Source organism: Galleria mellonella, unplaced genomic scaffold (assembly GCF_026898425.1).
Source record: "Galleria mellonella isolate WM207_F2 unplaced genomic scaffold, CSIRO_AGI_GalMel_v1 utg99, whole genome shotgun sequence".
Classification (NCBI taxonomy): Eukaryota; Metazoa; Arthropoda; class Insecta; order Lepidoptera; family Pyralidae; genus Galleria; species Galleria mellonella.
In genome coordinates, this window is record NW_026442184.1 from 3,849,293 (window position 1) to 3,873,060 (window position 23,768).

The following is a 23,768-nucleotide window of genomic DNA, read 5'->3' on the forward strand; positions in this document are numbered from 1 at the left end:
GAAGAGAAAACATATTTATATATATGATTACTTTCAAGATATTTCATTTGTATTTGCATGGTGTTTCTATTTGAAGGGTATTTGGCAAAGAAATTACAGGGCATAAAGGCATAATACCTTACTCCTCAGGAAATACAACGCATAAAAAGTATCATAGGCGACATAATATAATCTATTATGTCGACGTTACTATTATAGTATACATGGTAATGTCTATAGGCGACGGTTACCACTTTCCATCAGGTGGACCGTCAGATTGTTTACCATTCTAAGTTGCATAAATCACGCTAGAAAGATAATGGGGGTAAAGAAACAGACTGTTCCTTAATCTACAATGAATAAACATTTGATGGTATAAACTAGAACACCCAAATCAGATATCATTATAGAAAAGTCATATTAATTAACTAGACTGAGATTTTAATCATGTTCATATCATAATGGCCCATTAATATACCACTGCAGGGGGGAGGGATTGTTAGCAATGTGGACTACCAGTCCTATTGCTAGCAAATAGTAGCAGTGAGAGAACAAATACCGGTAGTGAGGAGTATGATGTGTTTGTTCAAACTTAGATTTAAGCATTTTTTAACAGTAGTTTTTCTCTTTTATTTACTAATAACATTGTTTATTGTCTGCTTAATTGTTGTGAGCATATTGTTGGTGTGTCTTTTATAAATAAATAAATAAATATACTCTGTCAGGACGAAATCCACGTGATCCCACCTAAAAACCATCGAGTTTAATTCCAGATGTATTCATCACGATGGGCTAACTGACCTGCCTTTTCATTCTCACCTATCATTACATACTGATACCCCACCAGCGTATACTATAGCGCAGACGGGGTTACTATCCCATTGTTATCCATTAAAAAAAATAACCACTGCCGAGTGTCGGAGACATAGACTTTGTATGTGGAAATCGTCATGTCGTATAAAGTGGCCCAGTATTTTGCCTCTTTTATTCTCCATTATTTTTAATTAATGTTCTTTTCTCGTTCAACTACTACTTTTACTTTTACATTTTATTTATTTCAAATTTTCCTTCTATTTAACTAGGGATTTGTGCTATGTTTCCTTAGTCCACTTTTAAGACATAAAATGTGGTGTTTATACATTATTAAAAAAATTTAATCCTGAATCTCATTTACGTAAAAACAACGCGCGTGGCAACTGCATCTTGTATCATACTCTTTATTCTGCACATAGAACTAATTGAGGTCAAATTCATATAACGCCCGGCTTAAAATAAACACTCAAGTGCCGATTAGGGTCACTGCGGCCGAATAATTAGTGTCCATGATTAAACAAAATGTTGTTTAATATCAACTAAAAGCGTGTTCAGTTCAGTGTACTCTTCTGATGACGACAGCGTATTTACAGCAATTGTGTGCCTTCGCCTTCTTGATATATTCCATGTAACAAATTTAATTGAATTTTAATTTGCTTTGTAACTTACTTCAAAAAATAGGAGGTTCTCAATTCAGTTGTGTTTTTTATTTTTGCTATCTCATGACTCCGTTAATTCTACTCCAATTTAGATTTTTTTAAACAATAGAAATAGTCCCATAGAAATTTTATCAAAGTCGGTATAGCAGTTTAGTTTCTAAACCAGAATAACTGGGTTCGTCACAATTAAAGTTAGTTTTTTTTTGTGAAACAATTTTTTATTATATGTATGTTGATAATGTAATAAATACTTGTGGTCATATTAACTTGAATTTTTTGATACGATTAATGAAATATATGTCTAGATACTCCGTGTTCTAAATTCTAACACTATTTTAACGTAGCTATAACCCGCTGCTTCGTCTGTAGTTGTATTTTAATGTAAAAAGCCTATAACCTTCGTATAGAAATGAATTATCAAATGCAAAAACAATCTTTTAAATCCGACTACTACTTTAAATGCGTAGACACTTAGCTGAGTGGCGATCACTTTGATCACATAATTCCTGATTGGTTTTGTGTTTTCTTTAAATTTATAATTATTTATGTTTTTTTCTGTTTTGTTAATTAATAATTATTATTGATATCATCATCTTCCTACCCTTATCCCAATTATTATTTGGGGTCAGCGTAATATGTTTTATCCATATGTACATATCCAAAGATTCGGCTTATAATTTAACGGCCTGCCTGACGTCAACACTCTTTGGTCAATGCATTTTTTGGTGGTTTCTGCCTACAGTATGAAGGATGGGATTGAGGAAAAAAGGTAGGAAACGTTGGAAATAGGTAAAGGAAACTAGTAAACTAGTAAATAATAGAAATGAGGAAATTATGTGGGAAAGGAAAGGAGGAGAGACACACAATTGCGGAAAGGACTGGGACATTGCAGCGGCTCGGGAGACCGGGGTCGCATACTCATATGCCCTTATTCTAGAATCGGACAGATTTCTAGAGAAGGACACCCCTGACGAAATTGTTATATGATATGCGACAAATAAATACTTTTTCTTTCTTTCTTACTTTAAAAAATTAAAGCATTCAAACAAACAAACCCTTCCTATATACATAGTGGAAATTTGTCAGAATTGAAGTAATTTATATATTTTTTTTTATGTGTGGTTACCCCGCCTGCGCTAATGGGATACGCTGGCGGGGCACCAGTGAAGGGTGATCGATGAGGATGAAAACAGGCCAGTTAGCCCATCATGATAAATTCATCAGGAATTAACCATGATAGTTTCCAGGGGGAACCGCGAGGAGGTCGACTTGGTTGGATATATTGCTAGCAATGGGGTTCTTAGTCTCCATTACTAACAATCCCTTTTCCCCCAGTAATTTATATTTTGGGAAGCAAAATTATACCTTTTTACAGAATATGAAAAATAAATCTGCAATAACTATTCTATATTCTAATAAAATGTAATAATAAGGTAATTTATTAACATACAATCTTTAAAATGGAAAATTATGACACTATAAAACGAATTTATATTTTGTATTGGCCCGTCAAATAGTTATAAGTAATTACTCTGGTACTTAACACTAATTGCATATGTCATTACAGATAAAAGGTTATTTAGAGTACGTGATGCTGTTTCGAAGTGTCATGTGAACAATTAATAGGTTAATTATTATTAACCGACCTGAATAAGAAGAAGTTTCTCAATTTGGATGTATTCCTTTTTTTATGTTTGTTACCTCATAACTACCTAAAAAGAGTGAACGAGAAGAGAACATTGGTTGAAATGATAAAGAATAGAAGTAGCAAAATGCTGGGCCACCTTATACGACATGACGATTTTTTTAAGAGCATAGTTGAAGGAAAGATAGAGGGCAAAAGAGGAAGACCGAGGAATAACTACATGGGACAGATAAAGGAAACACTAGGCGTCATGTCGTACAGGGAGGTCAAGGATATGGCCTGGGATAGAGCTGGCTAGAAGAAGATGCATGAATTAGTTGCACCGACAAGAGGAAACTCTTAAATGAAAAGAAGACCTCATAACTCCGTCATTTCTATACTAATATGGAAAATTATTATTTTATCTATAAAGATATACTTACAGTTTGGTCTCGTAGAATTTTATCAAAATCAGTTTTAAATTAATATAACTGGTTTTGTCACAGTTAAAGCCGGTTTCTTTGTGGGGCACAATCGTTGTAGTCACCATTTGGTCCCAGCTTAGAAAAGAACTCTCTTTCCTTTCCCCTTGGGTGTCGTAAGAGGTGACTAAAGGATTAATGATTGAGGGATCGGTAGCAGTGTCCTTTTTAAAATACCACCAAAGCCGTTGCCACGCTTGACAAGCGAGTTGGCAACCGCAGTTAGGCTTTGGTGGTATTTTAAAAAGGACACTGCTACCGATCCCTCAATCATTAATCCTTTAGTCGCTTCTTACGACACCCACGGCAAAGGAATGCCAGAATCACACGGCAATTTTTTTTTAAATAAATTAAATTAATTAATTTATTTATTAGTATACATATATACATATCTGTCACGCCTGTTTCCTATTAGGATAGGCAGAAACAATGGAATGCCAAATGCTCTGATTCAAACAGACCTCTTTCGCTTCCTTCACATTCATCAATCTATTCATACATGCTCGCCTGTTACGTGTTTTACTGTCTAAGAAAAATAAAAATATTAATAATTTATCACTTTTTCACATGATAAAACATAGGGCAACCCTAAAACCAAGCTGACCGTTCGAGTTATATCAGTTGAATTTGTCCCGTAACAATGTTTCCGAGATTTGCGATAGAATCCGGAAAGGCACGCGACCCGTTTGTTACTAACTGCAGAATGTACGGTCGACAGACAAATGAGAGCCGCGGTCTGATAGCCGAATGGTCAACACTAGGCTACCAGAAACGATGTATTAATTGCCTGATGATGCCTCGTTTAGACGTGAAACACGTGTCGCAACAAGAGTGTAGAACGATTAACGGTGCCTCGTTTAGGCTTGAAAGACGTGTCGCAACAAGAGTGTAGAATGATTAACGGTATAAAATTGGTAATAAATAGGAAAGATCATAGTCTCTGATAGTCAATACCCAGTATCAAATGTCGGTAGTCACACATTTAAGAGATCGGTGGTTATGAAATAAAACTCGTGTCATTATAGGGGAATCCAACTCATGTATTAACAGTTCCACAACTTTGTAATTAAAATACATTTGTATTAAAGCGGCTTACCAAATTATACGTCTTTACTGGTTAACGCTCAATCAACAACTGTCAACTGTTGGTCGTTACTTCTAGTTTTTATGTCGACTATTTTTGGCGGGTAAATAATTATTCTGGAAATGACAAATCACCATTTTGAAGTTAAATCAAATCAGCAACGGTGACACTTGACAACAGCTATATTATGATACAAATATAATAAAATATTGGTATACTAAATGTAAAGATGCTAACACCAGAGGGAGACTTTGTACAAAAGTCGATTGCTTGGGTACCTCTGTCCCATTCGTGTTTCAACCGTGAAGCAGTTGTGTTTGCATGGCTGTGTTTCGGTTTGAAGGGTGGAATACGATATGGCGTGAATTTACTGGGTACAGAGGAATAACACCTGAGTCCTCAGGAATGGCAACGCATGGGGGATATCATGGGCGAAACAGTATACTCAGTTATGTCCATGGTACTGCTCATGTCTATAGGCGACGGTTACCACTTTCCATCAGGTGGGCCGTCAGCTTGTTTGTCATTCTAAGTTGTATAAAAAAAAACACGCATACTAATAGTAGCGGAATTAAATAAAATCAACTTTAAAATAAGACAAAACATCCACACACAATATATCCACGCTTGCCAGGCAAGTTGACAACTGCAGTTATGCCATCATAATGTTTTAAGAGGGACGCCACTGCCCATCCCTTGACCGTTAAGTTGCCTTAGTCACTTACGACACCCACGGGAAAGGAAGAAGTAGCCCATACTATGCTGGGACCACACGGTACGGCAATATTTCAATATTATTCAAACAATATTGCTAACAGTACCGCCTCCAAGGCCAACGCAATCAAGATCCCAGCTCGCCCAATTGAGTTATGATGACTCGCGCGCAGGAATGCGGCTCGTGTGTGCCCGCCCTTACACAAGATATCAATCTTTTACTCTAACAATTGCAACGTCGAACGGTAGTTGCGACTATTTTGTTAATTTATAAAAAAAATATTTTAGCTTCTACCAAGTCCGTTTTTAGGGTTCCGTACCTCTAAAAGAAAAAACGGAACCCTTCCACAATTACTTCGTTGTCCGTCCGTTCGTCCATCCGTCTGTCAAGACCCTTTTTCTTAGGAACGCGCGGAGGTATCAAGTTGAAATTGATATCATCTACTCAGGTCTGTAATCTCTTAAAGCAGTTAAAAGAAACAAGTTTCTAAATCGACGCAATCAAAAAATACGGCCGTTCATGTCCATTTATATCGCAAATTTTGATATTCGCAAAGTAAATCAAAACCTTATAGGGTACTTTCCTTTGACCTAAAATCATGAAATTTGTCAAGAAGCAATGTCATGTACGAAAAATAAAGGAAAAAATCCGAAAACCGTAAATTTGTAATGATTTCACAAAAAAATTGAACTTGACAATTTTGTACGGAACCGACGTTGCGCGAATCCGACTCGCACTTGACCCGCTTTTTTCTTATCGGAATAAAACTATTTATTTATTTACACTTTATTGCACTACTTAAAGACCAATATAAAGATAAATATACATTACACTTATGAAGTACAAAAGATGGTCTTATCGCTAAAGCAATCTCTTCAAGACAACTTCAAGACTTTGGGTGGAAAGGAAAAGAAAAAAGATGGTAGTTATGTTATCCTATATCTCAAATTGGAATATACATTACACATTTTCAAAATGTCATTAAAATCAGTAGAGCGATTTCAGAGATTAGCATGAACGAACAACATGACATGGAATTTTTATATATGTGGCTTTATGGATTACTGCTATGTTGTAAATATTTCTTCGTTGATAGTTTTTTTTTTTTTTTTATTATACCTGTTTTTATTTGATATTGAATTAACATCTTAATAAAATTGTCTTGCTACTAAAAACATCACTCGATTCCTATTATTCATTTCCCTCCAATATTTAGCGTAAACTTTATATATAAAGGGTTATGGGCCCAGAATATAAATTACCGGATTTCTGAGAAACAACAAAAGTAACGAATTACTGGAAATAAAAAGTAAGTCATGACAAATATTATAGAAACGTTAAACTGTAACAGCTATGACACATGGCGAATACAAGCGAATGTTTTTGTAATAAAAAGTCGATTGCGGGATTACGTATCGGGAGAAATAAAAAGACAATCGAAAAGTCAGGTTGGAGAGATTAAAAATTTAGATATCAGAAGAAGAAGAAGGGAGACTTTGTTCAAAAGTCGATTGCTTGGGTACCTCTGTCCCATTCGTGTTTCTACCGTGAAGCAGTTGTGTTTGCATGGCTGTGTTTCGGTTTGAAGGGTGAGATATGGCGTGAATTTACAGGGTACAGAGGAATAACATCTGAGTCCTCAGGAATAGCAACGCATGGAGGGTATCATAGGCAAAACAGTATACTCTGTTATGTCCATGGTACTGCTCATGTCTATAGGCGACGGTTACAACTTTCCATCAGGTGAGCCGTCAGCTTGTTTGCCATTCTAAGTTGTATAAAAAAAAATATTTTTAATAATTAAGCTATTGAAATTAAAACAAATGAAAACCTATACGACATGGTCGAGGAGCATGAGTGACCCTAGAGAGAAATTATTTTTATAAGGAACCGGAAACTTACATTTTTAAAGGAATTTAGAGTTATTAAATCGACTAATCTCTCAGCAAACTACTAAGAACCGATATATTTAGTATAAATTGTGAGTATTTTATTAAAAAAAAATGGTTATAACTATATAATTAGAGGGAAAAAAAACAAAATTCTTCTCAAATTGGTAAGGTGGGATCAACATTTTTGTCGCTTATCACTTTCCATATGGCAGGCCGTCAGTATGTTTGCCATTCTAAATTTCGTAAATAAAATTTTGTAATCAATTTTAAATATCAAATAATGGTTTCTAATATATTACTACACTATTGTCAGTCACAAAATTAAATTTGTTGCTTTATTCTCCTTGAACCATTAATCCGACATGTCTCTACCATGCCTCCTGCTGGCAAATGCGATAAAACCTCCAAATAAAATGCTAATACACTGCTAAATCTGTTTTGATTAAATTGTAAATAAATGTTAAACAGTATTCCGTGATCGCCTTAGCTGGTCTTTATAATTGAGTCTGGGAGATAGTCGTAAATGATTTTGTCAGTTAAAAAAAAAACTGGTACCAAATTTTATATATTTTAACTTTGCTTTCGAACGTGGCGCCACTGTGTAGCGGCAAAACTAAGAACTAATACGTCCTGAAAACACCCCTTTCACTTCTACTCAGTGCTGCCACCCTTAGAGGAAAGTGCCGATTCTTTCACTCCACTCAAAAGTTCCGCTATTGCCCGCTAGGTGGCAATACTTTTGCAAATCCCGAAGCCTTTATCATAGAATTGTGTACGTGTGTGTGTGTGAAAGAGTGAGACCGTAAATGAAAAATAAAAAAGGAGTAAAATAGACAGCAAATGTGTGTAAACCGAGGCGTGGTTACGTGCATGCAAGCGATTTTTTTATCGCAAAAATGGCCGGAACTATACACACTGCGCCATTAGACCGTAATGTCACAACTACATTAGACCCGTCACGCTTTGAATTTTATTCCATGGTATTAAGGTCGAAAATGAAATTAAATTTTATTTAAATTGCGTTTCAGCGATGAAGCGCAATACAATAATTGGCGTCACCGGCGTCGCGGCGTCTCTAGAGAGAGAGGGCAATATTCCTTTAACACTATGTTAGAACGGCGCTTACTAGCAACCGTTAGATGGAGGGTGACAGTGAATTAGCAAGCGCAGATGTTAGAGAGGGACACGACGAAAAAAAAAATGCGCTAGAAAAAAGCTGTTTTTCACTAAAGGTGCGCGACGTGCTGGAAATTACAGAAACATGGGCGCGGTTTAAAAAATGACGGGACGCCTGCGCCCTCGGCAAAAAGCCGGTGCGGAAGTAAAGGGGGAAAGAGAGGTAGTGAGTGGGCATTATGTGACGAGCTGCAGTGCCACGGTGCGCCGCGAGCGGCCGCCACTTGCGCGACCAACAAAAACAATAACCACTAATTATTGCGATTATTAAACAATACGGTTCGTGTACTCGCAACGCGAAATGATTAAGGGTGGTGATGGCGGGTTCAAAAATTCAAATTTCGAACTTGTCAAATTCGTGTAGAGAATCTCTTGTCTATAATGTATAATCTATAGTATTATGTCACAGTGTGTCTGATTTAATAAAATTGTTAAAAAAAAGCGTGTAAAAGAAAAGGTAACTATAGGTCATTCTGCACCAAATTGTCAATTTTGATTTAGATACATTTGGATATTAATGTGACGTGTGTTTGTTCGATATCGGCTGTTGCCTATGATGATTGTGCTATTTTCCCGCTAAAATTATCCAAACAATGTAGCCCTACAAGTTTCTTGTGTGCGCGATTTAAAATAAGTGAACTATCTAATGAATTTAAAAAACTACTTTGTGTACATAATAAAAATAATCGTGAAAATCATAAGCAATACTAATACATAAAAAATATAAAATCAAGAGTCAAGGAATTATGTAGGTACCTACGTTTTAGGAAGACCTCATCAATAATTCTATTATTATTAATCACTTAATCCCAGTTAACCAACAGTTCAACTCTTTTTACTAGTTATACTTTATATCTATTCCTTTTTTTTTTTACTAGATAATACTTACCCCATAATATAAAATATAATTCTTAAACTTTCGTTTTAAATAATCAAAGCTACCTACATGGATTATAAAAAGAGAAGCATTGAGGACGGTTGAAATTTTTCCTTATTTTGACCAGACAACCATGTGTGCCAATTTTATTTATTAGTGTAATTAATATACATAATGTTCACATAGATAAGTAGTGATTTAATGTAAAGAGAATTTGTAAGTAATTGGCGTAGATACCTATTACTATATTATTCTAATAGGCGAAGCGATTTCTTGTTGGACCACAGCATAATAATTTCACTAAACTAGAATTAATTTAAGATTTTTATTTTAGAGGTAGATTTAGGCAATATCACCTCAGAATTTATCTGTTTCTCCATACTTTGATCATGTAGACGAACTTACCTGTGAGCATGATATATGATACGTTTTACATAATAACATATGGAAATCTAAAAACAATTTTTATTTCTGTCAAATTGTCATTTTAGAAGATATTTTTATCGACAGTGTATATATAATTTCCAGTGTTGTGGCATATTGATAACGAAAAGCTGATAGATGTCAGGTGATAAATACTTATATATTTTTATCGCCTTAAAATCGTAGCTAAAGATTACAGCTACTTTTCAATGGAAATTTCAAATATTTGTTGTAATATTAAAAATAATTGCCGAAAAAATTAATATTCTATTATCTAGGGAAAATATAGACTTCAGTTTCTTTTTTTTTTTTAATATACTAAACAATAAGTATTCCAGTAAAAACGTTTACAATGATTCGTTCCACTGAAGTAAGACATCGTAAATGATAAATATCAGGTTTTTTATATACCCTATAATACTTTCTAGATACACCAACATTTTTCGGTTTGTTTAGATACACAATAATAATAATAGTACCACCAATACAAGACAGGCTATATTTTTTTACAAGGAAGATGAAGACAAATAACTTTACCGCCTGTTTCCTGATTAACAGTTAACGTAGCCTACGATCCATGCAACAGCAAAGCTGTCAATTGCATCAGTTAAAAGGTATTGACCCTTGGTACATAAAAATTGCATCTCAAAATATACAGCAATTTTAAGCCATATCTCATTTCTCTAATCAGACTATAGTCATAGAAACTTGCTTGGTGAAAAATACTCATTTATGGCGACTTTTTGTATAATCTCAATCATATACCTAAGTTAGCAAAAGTATATAATTTCCATTAATAAAGTATTAACTGTCTACAAGCATCAGCTTTAAACAAATTTAATTGATAATAGGCACTAAATACGTACCTACTTTAAAAGTATAAAATATTAAAATCTGTCGTATTTTAAAGATTCAAATTGAGCTTATGTAAATTTTTGAAGTAAAGCGTTGAAAACGCATTTAATTACATTTTGTTCCATTACGTTTAAGTTACAATTTTATTATTCTTTATCTATACGATATATTCTTTCTAATTTAAATTTAGAGTGCAAAGATTAGCTTAATTCAACTATTATTCTTTAATTAATAGTAATTTTTTATTGCGAAACGTTGCATATTGATTTCAGGTTATTTTTGAGATTCGCTTTGTGAGGAGTGTGGATGTAATTGAGGTGAGGTTGAGATCTATCATATATGTTATTTATTATTAATTATAAATATAAACAATAAAGTAATAAAAAAACATAAAAACAAAATACTATGTCTTTCAAATTACTTTAGAAATCCGCTGAAATAAAGTGATCATTGCCTTCGAGTAAAATTAAATTAATGAACATAAGTACGAATCAAACCATTAAAATTCAGTTTGGTTATTCATACCAAACCAAATATTTTGATGAACATGGTCGGTCAACTTTCAAAAAATTCCAATACATTCACTATTAATTAAGTTTATGACAAGAAACTCAAGGGGCTTGACCTCATCGAATAAATCAATGACCAACTGGTCAACAAATTAGTTGATGCCAACACCTGTGTGGCTACATAATAACGTAATGCAGCAATTTAAATTTATTCCGGATTTTGAACATAATTACACGAAATGTGACATTTAAGAAACCTAAAAAATAAAAACCTGTCATGTAAACTTATCGCTGTTTGGTGTCGGGTGGTAAAATACTCAATGTCTAATAAATTTTCTCGAATTTCGAATTTCGAATGGCGATACGCGGGCCACCAAGTGGGTGTGGATACGTCCATTACCATCTGTGTAAACGGTTTTCTCTCGAATCGCCCATTATGTGATCGTCGTAATATTCACAGAGTTTATACGAAAAAGGTATTTAAACACTACTATTTAGAAACTAGCTTGAAAATCATTCCAAAGACGTCTAAGACTACATTTGCGTGTTCCAAATTCATTAGTTACCACGTTTCTCAATGAGTTACGTCGTTAATTCAATACCTTCGCTAATAATCGCTAGGTAAGATGTTTTCGTAAAATTTATTTGACGTTGAGTCATTGTATATTTTAGCATATTTATGCGCGCAACATATTATCTTCGTTTTTACAAGGAGGTACATTTAATATTGTTTCTAACTCTGTAATATATGTTACGGTTTGTTCAACTTTGTTTAAATATTCGCCATACGATATATCTTGTTATAATAATCAGGGTACGTATTTTAGTGTTGATTCCGGATACATTGCAAAGAATTAAAGAATATAAGTTTAAAAAATGCATAAAACAGTCTTTGTTTGTTAAATTTTTAATACTATAACATGAAATTACTATAATGTAATTCGTCAGAAGTAAATTACACGTTTACAGAACGTTAACTCCTCAGGTAGAAACATGAGCTAAAATGACGGTCAAATTAACCCAACAATATTCAATGATCCGTAAATATGTGCCTATTAATTAATAAGATCGATTGACATCAACCACTCGACTGTACAGCTGATGCTGTTATTTGATTATATGTTTACCACGAAATAGAAAAAAGCAGAATGTTTTTGATCATATTTAAGAATCAACTTTTGGCTTGCGTTTAGTTACAAAGTCTAACACTGCAGCACTATTGCATTGCATCGGCGAGCACGAGTATTTCAGAGGAAACACATGCGTTACGCGGCTCAACTAGCGATGATATCCCGTCTCTTTCTAATGCACGTTCATATTCGATTCTCTCGCTCTACACGCACGATCTGATGCCAGTCGGTCGCGGTCCGCTCATCACATCCGTCGAGGTCGTATACCTAGTGCATAGAAGCTAGATTGCCGTGTCGCGTATTCAAAATAGGAACGTTGGTAATGGATGGGAGCTGGTGTACGGTGGGGTTGATGTGTGCGTGCGAGAGAACCAGCGACCCTCCCCCGCGCCTCCGCCCCCGCCCGCCGACGCCAACCGAGCGAGTGGCGCGCGTTTACACAATCCGTTGGTTCGGATCGCGGGTGATGCTCGCGTCGCGTTGCGTCCTTCTCGTGACGACGATTGACGTGCAAACACGTATCGTCAATTGTTTTTTTTTCTTACTTCTCAAAACTCATACGACTTAATTGCGCGATCAAAGAGACTTCGGAAGTTCTCATAAGAATCTTTCTAGATAAACTGCTAATACTATAGATATATGAGTAATCGTATATATGTACAAAAATAAAAAACATAAACAATAAAAATAGATATTGGTGCATCTGGAAAGTGACAAATAATTTTAAAGATGCTCTAAATTTTCATATGCTAACTAGGTTCTTACATATTTACAGAGTCATTAGAAATAAAAAATAATATTGATAAATTTATTAAAACAAATTTAAATAAATATAATTTCACTCAAATAACAACGATAATAAATAAAGAAAATAAGACTTGTGAAAATGGAATATTGAAAATATAAGTGGCTAGAAGTGTTAATAGTGACAGGAAAAAATGGAGCAAGAAAAGGGCGCAAATATAAAGTGCCCTGGAAATCACTGAAATTAGACAAAAAAAAATTTATTCCAAAGCATTCTAATTCTACAGTGAAGTCATCGCATCCATAAAAAGGTAAGTGATAATATTTTTTATAAACACAGTAAATAATTTCGTGTTAACACATAATCGAATATTGTAACATGCCGTCGGAAAGATATTTTGCTTATAAACGTACGATACTCTTTTTTTTTTACCTAAAAATATAACAATAGATTAAAACTGCCAAATAAAAGTCACTTCACTAAATAAAATAATAGTAAAAAAAAGATCTCTTTAATCGTCGCCGCACGCAGGTTATTTTTTGTTGCAGCGTTAACAAAAAAAGGATAAAGTTTTTTAACCAGCCTACAAAAAGGTTTTAATCGAACTGCTTTTTATAATTAAATACTTAAACTGTTAGAGGCTAAGAGATATAAATGACATTTTATTGAATTATTAATTTGGCATCAAAATATAACCATGTTTAAAATTTTTAAGAAAGATTTTAGAATATTTGCATTGCATGCCTATTTATATTTTTATCTTAGTCGAGACCTCTTTAGTGGAACTTATGAATAATTAAAAAAAAATTATGGAAATTGCTGTACATTATAAATAACAAGATAGGTATAATATTTTGCTTAGTAACAGCGCAAATGTGATAAAAGTATCACATATTTTATCTTGTTGCTACAGTTTAACATTACTGAGCCCTTATCGTGCACAAATACTGAAAAAATATAAGTCGCGCATAGAGGTTATAATATGATGTGTTTGTACAGTTTTTTTTTTTTTATACAAAATTGGCGAGTAACTGGCACAAACACACTATTCATAGACAAAAATATTTTTTATACCTACCATTTTTTTTTATTTATTTAATATGATATATAAATAATTTAAGACTTGTATCTTTATTGAAAAGTGACCACCACAGTACATATATACGTAGGTAGATACTAACTTTAGGTTCAGTTGCATTTTAGTAAACAATTTAGTCGTATATACTACCTAGTACAAACTAAAAGAAAATAGTTTCAAATATAAAAAAAAAAATGGGTACAAATAACTACAAAAACCATTTTTTTTTGTTTCGGTTCTAGGTTCAACAATTAAATCTTCGACATTTTTTTAAGTCACAAATTTATAAAATTTACAAAATGTACCTATCCGTTTAATGAATTTAATAGATAATAGAAAATATTAAAATTAATTTATGTACCTACCTTATATTATAATGATTAGTATTTTTTTTTGTTTTGTGGAAACTAATTTTTCTATAAAACATTTCCCTATACCTTTTATTTTAATAGAAACAAAAACCGAAATATAGAGAAAGAATATTACATAATGAGCAGAGCATTAATCTCTTTACAGGGAGATATAACATATTTTTTGGAGGCTTAAATTTTTTTTTGTTTTGCCTACTATGGTTCTTTGGGGAAAATATTCAGAATTACAAAGATATTGTTTAGATTTCAATTTGTATATTATACTAGCTACTATCTGCGGCTTTACATGCGCGTTTTGTATTTCCCCTTTGAATTGAAAATTTTAAAAATCCTTTCTTAGCGGATTCTTGATTACCTTATAAAATAAACCTATGTTCCAAATGTTAGCTTTTTAGACTTAGTAGTTTTGGCTATGCGTTGATAGTAAATCAGGATAAACAGTTTTATAAATATAGACTAGTTTTTACTCACGACTTTGTCCGCGTGACCGTGACATATTTATTATAAGGGATAAAAAGGAGCCTATATCCTAGTAACCTTCTCCATTTTATAAAATATATGTATACTAAATTTCATAGTGATTGGTTAAGCCGTCCAGACGCTATAAGGTAACAAACAAACTCACTTTCACATTTACAATATTAGTAAGAATTGTAATGTAGAGTTTCATGTTAAAATGTCAAACAAATAAATATGTATAAATGAATATCATTGAACATGTTACACAGCGCCATCTATTGCACCCAAACTAAGTAGACATTGTACTATAGGTAACTGACAACTTTTTTGATATACATACATATCATACATGGAAAACACTAAGATTTTTATTTTTTTAATTTTTATACAACTTAGAATGGCAAACATGTTGACGGCCCACCTGATCGAAAGTGGTAACCGTCGCCTATAGACATGAGCAGTACCATGGACATAACAGAGTATACTGTTTCGCCCATGATACCCCCCATACGTTGCCATTCCTGAGGATTCAGGTGTTATTCCTCTGTACCCAGTAAATTCACGCCATATCCCACTCTTCAAACCGAAACACAGCCATGCAAACACAACTTGACGGTTGAAACACGAATGGCACAGAGGTATCCAAGCAATCGACTTTTGTACAAAGTCTCTCTCTGGTCAAACACTAAGACTGATACAAACCGGGTATATTTATTAATACAATCAATTGTATTGAGCGGAAATCGAACACGCTACCACCAGAATGTGAGTCAGCTAAACCGCTACATTACTAAGGTTTCTAATCATCTTTTTAATTTTTAATAGTATTTTAGATTCTCGTACATAATTAAAGAATAAAATAAGCCGATCAAGTGTGAGTCGGACTCGCGCAACCAGGGTTCCGTACAAAATCATCAAGTTTGAATTTATTTTTTGTGAACTACAGATTTACGGTATACGGATTTTTTTTTTACTTGTGCTACATGACGTTGCTTCTTGCCAGATTTAATTAATCTAGGTCAACGGGAAGTACCCTATAGGTTTTAATTCCCTCACATTCGCAAATGTCAAAATATGTGACATAAATGGAACATAAACGGCCGTATCTTTTGATTGCGTCGATTTAGGAACTTGATTTTTTCGCTGCTTTAAGAGATTGCAGATCTGAGTATATGATATTAATTTCAACTTGATACCTCCACGCGTTCCCAAGAAAAAGTCTTAACAGACGGACGGACGTACAACGAAGTGATTCTATAAGGGTTCCGTTTTTTCCTTTAAAGGTAAGGAACCCTAAACATACTGAACGAGTGCGAAAATTTTCGACTTACGTAATTGCCCCCCTACAATCGGTTCACCTTTAATTTTATCGCGTTGTTTTCGCTGAAAGGTGATTTTTCATATGTACCCTATGCGGTTGATATAAATGCTAATTTTAAATTCATCATGTACTAGATACAGCGAGTCATTTATTTTGTTGTCGTACCTTATCTCTGTTACTATGTCACTTGGTACATTTAGTTGGAAAATAAGTTTCATCGGTTAATATTTAACTAAACAAATACTAAACTAGACGTTTCGCTTGAATCAATAACCTGTTAAGATATAAGTTTATAACCTATCTATGTACCAAATTTCATTCAAATCCATTCAGCTGTTTAAGCGCAACTGAATAACAAACATACAAATATCTTTACCAATTATGTTCATAAGGAGGGTTTTGCCTATAGTTGTCAGGCTTGGCAAGCCTTATGGGGGAGGCCTATGTTCAGCAGTGGACTGTTAACTGCTGATGTGATGATGATGATGATATTATGTCCAAGAATTACATTTTCAGATTCGTTTCGTTTTTATTATATATACCTAAAGATAATATTTATTATTACCAATAATATACATAAATAGATTTTAAACTTTACTGGAAGAGAGCACTCTTGTAGAGTTAAGCTCGCCTTTGTACATTTGTTTTCCACTGTCATATTTCTTAATGTATTATTAGTGTGTACAATAAAGTATAAATAAATAAATAAAAAATATAAAAATTAAAAGAAAAAATGTAATAAGGGATTTTTTATACAATAAAAATTTTTGATTTGGACACAAAAAGTAGGTACCTACCTATTTCAATGAAGACAAAAGTACTGTATCGATTAGATTAATCGATTCTATTTTTAAAAAATATTCGAATGAACCGACTGTAGACTGTTTACCATTGACTAACAATTATCTGAATTATCAAATCTTACTATCTTACAAATATATTTTATAATTATAAAATGGTAACTAAGCGATGTCTGTACACGGATTTACGAAAAAATAATGTGAGGGAGATTAAATAAGAGCAATCGTAGTTGAAACTATAAATTTTAGTCGCGCGATACCGGAACAAACAGGCTGTCTATCTGTATGTTTGTTCCGACATCACGCAATAACTACTGCACTAAATTGGATTTGATATTTACAGTTGTATTCCTGAAGATGTAACTTAAAAGCTAGTGTTATAGCCATTTAGAATCTGTTTTTTTTTTATTTCTGAAATCCACAGGTGTGAAGTAGCGGACAAAAAGCTAGTTTAAAATATTAGTTAGAATGAAACTGGTTAAGATTAATTTACTATAGCAACCATTTGGTTCGTAGGTAGGCAAGTACTTATACATACCTACCATAGACAACAACTGGCAGGCACCAGTTACGAACCTATGATTATTGCCCATCAACAATACCACTAATACCGACCGCAACAGATAATTGCCATTTAGACTGTCTACATATATTTCAAAACAAGCCTGAACATCACATTTAACCGATTTCAAAAAGAGGAGGTTCTCAATTCAGATATTTTATTTGTGCACACAAAAAATATGTGGTTATTTTCGCTAATAAAATTATTACAGATCTGTACAGATTCAAATTTATTTTGTTCCATATTGATTTTAAAAATAATTATCAGAATCGGTCCGGTATTGGCGCATTAGAATTAGTGTAACTATTGTAAACGGAAAAAAAATACAGAAAATTAAAATTTCCATGAAGTTGTTAGAAACTAACTTAAATCCTCTCTACAATGGAGCTTGAATGTATGGAAGTAGTAAGGTAGTAAATCCTTTTGGAAAAATTAATAAAAATTAGGACACATTTTTTACGACGATATTAGCGTAACACACAATACTATTAGCGTTTCTCCTTTTCGAAATTGGCTAAAAATGATTGTTGGAGCCGGAAAAACGGACTAAAATATTCGAATTTACCTGTTTATGAATAAACAAATAAGTTTTTTTAAACTGTCTCTCACGTTTTAGCTAACGTTGTCCTTGTATTATCCTAATTTGCATTTATCCACTTGAACATAAGGTAACAATCACATCCATTTATTACTGTCCATAGCATCCATGTACAGATACGTAGATAAATATTCTTTAAAATTTTATAATTACTTTAAATATATAAGCGTAGAAAGCATTCAACCAAAGAAGCAGCGGAATCTTACTTTCTCCCGCCGTAATTAAAGTGACATCGATATGACATCTATGGAACGCACCTTCGAAATTCAAAACTGTCGATATTTTTTCTCGCAATTTTGTACTGGCCAGTACCGCTTCGAGATATGCAATCGACGCCCACACAAATATGTTTTTATCTCGAATAATTTGTGTGTGTTGCACGAAAAATAGCATCTATTATAAGACCGTAAACGCGGAATTATTAATTTCATTTGGCCCTGAGCAGCCTTTTATGTTTATTCGGCCTTAGGCTTATCGTGCCTTTAATGTTTGGACCTTATCTTTGCACCTGGGGCGATTGTTTTTTGTTCTCGAAAAGTATTTGACCTAGGCGGTATCGCCTGCTGTTAAAGCTCACGGAGTAATTTTAGATAGGAATTCAGGCGGGGGCAGTAAATAAAACTGTTAATTGTACGTGAATTCTCGTAAACTACATTTTTTATTTCACGTCATAATAAATCCGATAGAGATAAGATATTGCCTAGACTAGACCAAATCACCATTGATTAGACAATCAATCAAGGGCCAGCCTGTAATTGGCGTGGTTACTCGAATCGTGCCTATTTTAACCGATTACGAGAGACTTGAAAGTATGAAGATATAAATCAGTCGGTCGTTGGATGTTATTAATTTCAGCCCGCCTCGGGCGACAGGTAGGATCGTTAGACTCCAAGTACCCGAGTTCGATTCCCGCTAATTATTATTTATGGGCTCCTCTTATCTCGAGCCCTCGGGCACTAGGAAGTATTACAAAACATCGAAACTTGTTCGATTCGAGTCTTGTGCTGGTATTGAATAGAGAGAGAAAAAAAAAAGTACTTAATATAGATGCATTTGTCTATTTTACTTTTGCTGCAGTGTAATTGGTGTTATGAATAACAGTTATCAGTCACGAGTTATTGCTGACCCATTCGTATGTACGTTAATTGAAGTGTAATTTACACCTTCATGTTCAATATATTTTGATGACATGGCATAATGAAGACACATAAATGAGATTAAATAAACCAGTTAAAAAGGCATCCGGCCTTAACTGCGCTGAATGAGTAAAAAGTGACATCTTAACGAGCTATAAACCATGGCTTTGTCCACATAAGTTATAATCAAAGTCATGTATAAATCAAGCGTGTGATTCTAGGTATGCTTTATCAGTTTTTATCCAATTCCGTTCAGATATTTAATCATCATCATCATATCATATTAACTGCCCACTGCTGAACATAGACCTCTCCCTATTGAGGGGTTCAGCCAGTAATTGCCGCGTTTGGCTGGCGGATTAGCAACTGTAGTTAGATATTTTAAGAGGGACGTTGCTGCCTATCCCTCGACCATTAAATTCCCTTAGTTGTCTCTTACGTCACCCATTGGAACAGAAGGGGTGCCCCAGATATTCAAGCATTAGATTAATTACTATCAGTCTCATTGCTAACAATAGCAACCTGACAGGGTATACCCTGTCAGGTTGATCTCCACGTGTTCCCTCTGGAAACCATAATGTTGACTTCCAGGTGTATTTAATCACGATGGGCTAACTGACCAGCTTTTTCATTCTCATCTATCATCCCTCACTAGTGTCCCGCCAGCGCATACCATTAGCGCAGGCAGGGTTACCATTCCATTATCATCCATAAAAAAAGTGGTTTAATTACAAACGTCTTAAATATCTATGTGTTAAAATATACTCTATTTTAAAAATGGAATTGAAAAGTAAGTACCTAATAATATGTTTCTTTTTATTTCTCAGAAATAAAAACATAAACCTGATAGCTAGATACAACGTTGGCACTTATACAAAAATGTAATAAAAGTATAATAAAAAAGTTGCACATAAAATAATGACATAATAATTATTATGGTAGATAGGTATATACGTGACTTTTTTATCGAATTTCAACATTAACACAGCACAAAAATCTCCCCTAAAATAATTGAGTCATAAATTCTAAGAGTTAGACGTTTAATTAAGCATTTTTATAGTCGAAAACAATTGCATTTTGTGGGTGTATGCATAAAAACAAATGGTCATATCCAAAATAGCGTAATGAAGTAGCCGTATGTTTTATTAAGGACGCAACAAAAACTTTTTGTCTTAGTTAGTCGAGTTAATTATCCTTGGCAAGTACCTATAATATTTTATTTCTGTACATTTAAGCTTTTTAAATAGAATACATATATAGATAATAGAAAAAAAAATGTAAATACAACACGAGAAACAAAATCCATTTGACATATATATTTATAAATAATAATCCTATTAATCCTAGTGATATTAAAAATGTGATAATTTGTAAAATTGTTTGAATATTTACCTTATATCCTAACTTTGAACTTAGAACATACAGAGTGATACATATGGATGAAGCAGCAGCAAATAGCTTGTAATTTATAAATAATAGCTTTTAAATATAGAAATAAATTTATACACAGTATTAAGTAAAACGATTATCATTATTCATTAAATAAAAATATATATTATATAGATTAATAAATAAATATTACTCTGTGGTGTAGTGGTAATAAATAATTGGCTATAATCGATGGCTTTGCCTACGTGAATAAATAAAATAAATAATATAATAAGTAAATAATTAGGCCTCAAAAAAAACTGACTTCAACTGTGACAAAATCTGTTATTTTGATCTAATACCTTAACTATTGAATCGATTTCTATAACATTTCTCCTATAGAAATCTGTAACTATATCCTTTCAGATAAAAAAAGAATTTTTCCAAATCTATTTAGCTCTACAAAATCATTCTGAGAGAGCTGTCAGTGGACTGCTTCTCAAAATTTTTCACAAATCTGTTTATGGAAACGATTGCAGATAACAAGGGGAAAAAAAAATCTATTTAGAACTGACGAAGTTCTGAGGTAACAAACATAAAAAAGAAACACGAATTAAGTAGTTCCTTTTGAAGTCGATTGAAGACAAAATACAGATAATTGCTTTATTAAATTAAAATGTAATAATTAAAAAAAAAACAAACTTAAAACCAATAAGAGCTGACAAAACACTTATTACATCTTCCTCTGTGCATATTCGTATGTAAAGAGCCAATTATCGCGGTGAAGTCATATCACTAAAAGGTAAATAAAATAAAGATGTTGCAAATTTTACTTAATTTTAACCATATAAGGTGGTTACTTTGACGTGCATTTGCTGTCCGCAATTTACGAGTAAACATGTCAATTTCACATGCAGTGACATGTTTATTTATACATACACAAGTAGTTTTGACCATTCCACGTTTTTTTTCATTAAAACGCACAATTATATTTTTTATTGACGTATTTACTTGAAATAGCTTTCAATTTTATATTTATAGGATCTTGGAAAGTACTTTTTTTTATTTTGCCAAGTAGGTTCTTTAATTTGTTGTTAGATTTAAAATTTTATACTGTCTATAAGTTTTAATCCAAACTGAGTCATTAATTCAGTCAGAAACAGTCATACTGAGTTACATTTCTACTTAGATGTCTCAAAGATTTAAATCTGGTTAGTTTTAAAATGAATATTTAATTTTATTTTTTAGTTAATTTTTATTTAAAATATTTAAATCTTTACTTATGTGAGTAACAGAAAGAACTAACAGTTTAATTTTAGTTTCAATCGCTTTTTTTTAATTAATTTACAAAAGAATTTAATGAATTTCATATTCAGTATGGTATAATAATTAAATAATTGGATTTTACTATTACTACGTAATTACAAAAAGAAAGGTTCCTGAGGGGCGATCCCGTACGAGCAAACGCAGGGTAGGAAGACCCCCAACTAGATGGTATGACGACCTCAAATGTATTGCAGGTAGTCGGTAGATGCAGGTGGCTTAGGACCATTCCTTATGGCAGTCTATGGGGAAAGTCTATGTTCAGCAATGGACAGATAATGGCTGAAATGATAATCATGATGATGACGTAATTATAAACGACTTATATTAGATGTATGGAAATAAATTTATTAGTTGAATTGATATTATTATATACATTAATTAATATTATAGTAATTACGAAAATAATAATTAATTATTATTAATTGATTGACAAAAAATATTGTCAATAATGGCGTTGCTAAAACCTTTATTCATAAAAATTTTCAATATCTAATAAACTCATTTCATCTATTGAAGTCAATAATTTTTTAAATTGCCGGAAAATGACTTAGTAGTCAAAATTGGTATGTAGGAAGTTTTACATTTTATTATAAATATATATTGATTGTCAACATATTTGTATCTTTGATGAGGCTAATTGACAACTGTATATTTCAATAAGTATAATATTAATTGACAACTATCAAGGGTCGAACTAGAACTGAATCTAGCTAAAGTACCGAGCGCTATAATAAATTCACCAACGCTAGACTACTCAACGGCTCCAAATGACCACAAAATATCGGTCTGTGAGGCCAATAAGGTTATTATGGACAGTAGTCTGACATTAGTTTATGCGGGTGGTAGTTACAAGCCTACTGAACAGGGCAATTTGCTAGCAACAACCTGAGGTGGTATATTAAACTGGTTTAAAATATTATGTGAAAAAAACATGAATTGAAAATATGTAATAAGACACGTGTATATATATATATATTTTTATAATAAAACGCCAAAAAAACTACCACGGTCCACCTGATGTTAAAGTAGGTCATGGATCTACCTGACTAAAATAAAGACTCAATATCAATCATACAATTTTTTTATGTGATCCCATGTAGTAGTAAAACATAATAGGATTGCAAAAATAATTATCAAAATTTCTATAGACAAAAAATACAAGCGGACTTAGACCATCCTTTTTAGAGTCCTTTAAACATTTTTTAATGAAACATTATCATCGTCATACAACCTTTTACTGTCCACTACTGAACATAAGTTTTACCAGTAGTTGCTATAATTGGCAGACAGATTGGGAACCGCAATTAATCTTTAGAGATATTTTAAAAGGGGCACTGCTGCCCATTCTTCGTCCTCCCTTAGTCGCCTCTTACGACGCCCACTGGAAAGGAAGGGGGTGGCCTACTCTATGCCGGGATCACACGGAAATCATAATGCAGCTTAGGCAGAAAATACCTATTTTTTAAATAAACAATTATGGTAACTATGTGTTCAACAGATTTTTTTTTTAATTAAACAATTACAAATCTTGTTTGACAGCATTCCGACATCATTATTTATAATAAAAATCGCCAATTCAAAATCCAATATCATCAATACACATAATGACCCTTATTATGTATGTAGTTTCGCACACTTTAAGAAAATTGCACTATATATGGGTGGTTTAAAGTGCGAGTAATTATATACATAAAGTGACATTTATGGTCTGTGATTAGAAGTCGATATGTTAAAAAGAACGTTACTCCTATATATTTAAAGTTGTTTTTATCCCGTTAAAAGAGAC

The 23,768-nt window shown here is 33.0% G+C and overlaps 1 long non-coding RNA gene across 1 annotated transcript in view; it reads left to right on the forward strand.

Annotated features, from left to right (window-relative positions):
• Positions 1–8,605: 8,605 nt before the first annotated feature.
• LOC116413447 (uncharacterized) overlaps positions 8,606–23,768 on the forward strand; it is a 52,783-nt gene continuing 37,620 nt past the window's right edge. Inside the window, exon 1 of the long non-coding RNA XR_004224113.2 lies at positions 8,606–13,273. This is a non-coding gene — a long non-coding RNA (uncharacterized LOC116413447). The remainder of the gene's footprint in view (positions 13,274–23,768) is intronic.